The 1,959-nt window shown below is 49.0% G+C and overlaps 1 protein-coding gene across 7 annotated transcripts in view; it reads left to right on the forward strand.

Annotated features, from left to right (window-relative positions):
* The first annotated feature begins 1,341 nt into the window (after positions 1–1,341).
* Positions 1,342–1,959, forward strand: part of SATB1 (SATB homeobox 1) — a 96,098-nt gene continuing 95,480 nt past the window's right edge. For 5 of the 7 annotated variants that reach the window (XM_018576320.1, XM_018576336.1, XM_018576343.1 and 2 more), the window contains exon 1: positions 1,342–1,400. The gene's annotated coding sequence lies outside the window, so the exon portion shown is untranslated. The remainder of the gene's footprint in view (positions 1,401–1,959) is intronic. The other 2 variants (XM_018576329.1, XM_018576367.1) reach the window with 1 other exon arrangement.

The following is a 1,959-nucleotide window of genomic DNA, read 5'->3' on the forward strand; positions in this document are numbered from 1 at the left end:
ATCATGTCTCTCCTCCTCCTCCTCTGCTTCTCTCCCAGGACGTCGGCTGATCCGGGGCCGCCAGGGAAGGGCTTGGGGCTGCGGGAAGGGAGCCGGTGGCCTGCCTGCTGTTATTGTGTATTAAAATGAGGAGGAGGAAGAAGAAGCAACACGAGCAGCAGAAGCAGTACCGGCATCATCCGCACCACCACCCTCATCATCCTCATTAACGAGAGCGATCCCAGAGACAGAGCACGGCGGCAGGAGCGGGAGGAGGAGGAGGAGTGATGAGTCAATACAACTAATAATTTCATGGGGACACACAAACCGGAGAGAGAGAGAGAGAGAGAGAGAGAGAAGCTCAGGCGGACAAACACACACACACACATATACACATACACTGTGTGCGGAGGAAACAACACACAGACAACAACAACACACATCCAGCAACAATACAACACATATCAGACAACATCACAGATCAGACAACAACACAGATCCAGCAACAACAAATACAACACAGATCCAGCAAATATACAAATACAACAACGCAGATCATACACAGATCAGACAACAACAAATACAACACAGATCCAGCAACAACGCAAATATAACACAGATCAGACCACAACACAGATCCAGCAAGAACATAAATACAACACAGATCCAGCAAGAACATAAATACAGCACAGATCCAGCAAGAACATAAATACAGCAGGCACCCCGATCCTACAACAAGCCTCCAAGTCGCCCGATGTGGCCATTGTTGAATAATGTATGAATCCGGAGAGGATCCCGGGAGTGTCATCTGAGCGACCCATCATCGGCCCTCGTCCCCATTCATTCTCTGGCCCCCCCTCCCATCTACATGGACACAGCGCCTCTCCACCTGTCAACTCGGTGAAAGTGGCCGGCCAGCAGCTCTGCTCGTCTCTTCTGGTTTTTCCGGGAAGAAAGTTTGAGGATGACAGCTACTTTGTGACATCGCCATCTGCAGTCCTCCGATCCCTCCATCGATCCCTCCCCTCCACCACCTCTTCTATCATCCTGCGCTATGACTTGATTGTGAGCTCCCCGGACACCTTGTGCTCTCTGGCTTCCTCGTCTCTGTATGGAAGATTGATCCACTTTTCTTCATCTCAGCCCCTTGTTTCCTCCCTCCTCCTCCTCCTCTCTCTCTCTCTCCATGTTTTGGCCATGCTTTAATTACACGTTACTGTTTATTCTTATGACTTGACGTTTATTTTCCTGCCTCCCCCCCCCCCTCTGTTCTGGGGGAGGCTGTGATCACACCAACATCAAATCTAGAAAAGGAGGATAAATATTATCAAAAGTCATCAGCAGATCTGCAGCGGCTCCAAGTTGATGTGCATCCCCCCGGAGTCTCCGAACATTTCTATGCTGTGTCAAGTTGTGAAGTGGTGAGTGATCATCATCCCTGGGATCGGAGGGGGAGAGCTGCTGTGTGTCTGTGTGTGTGCGGATTGGAGTGTGGTGTTGTCACACTGGAACACTTCTTTTTTTTTTTTTTTGCTTCTTTGTCTCTTTAAAAGGTCAACACGAAATCCTGGCCGGGATCGTGTCAGTCCCAGGGATTGGCATCCTCCGGCACAGGCTGGGATCTTCCCTGCCTTCCTGTGTCTCTGGAGAGCTGACAGTGTTTCTGCACTAATGTGCTCCTTGTGTCATTGTTGTCCTGACCTGCTGGAGGAACAGCAGGGTGGAAAGTTGTGCTGAGCCCTCAGCTGATGTTTACACATAACATGTTAGACATGTTTCTTTCATCTCACTGCTTCCTATTAGCTGCATGTGTGTATAGGTACACGGGGCTCAGTGCAGGAACAGGATCCCCCTATTCCAAAAAGTGACAGTTACTTCAAAATGACAGTCACATGGCTGGAAATAAAGATCCTTGTCCAAAGCTTCCTGAATTCAGCTTATAATGTATTACAAAAAGTACTTTTAACTGTTTGGAATCAG

Source organism: Nanorana parkeri, unplaced genomic scaffold (assembly GCF_000935625.1).
Source record: "Nanorana parkeri isolate BGI_ZX_2015 unplaced genomic scaffold, ASM93562v1 scaffold4, whole genome shotgun sequence".
NCBI classification, from domain to species: Eukaryota; Metazoa; Chordata; class Amphibia; order Anura; family Dicroglossidae; genus Nanorana; species Nanorana parkeri.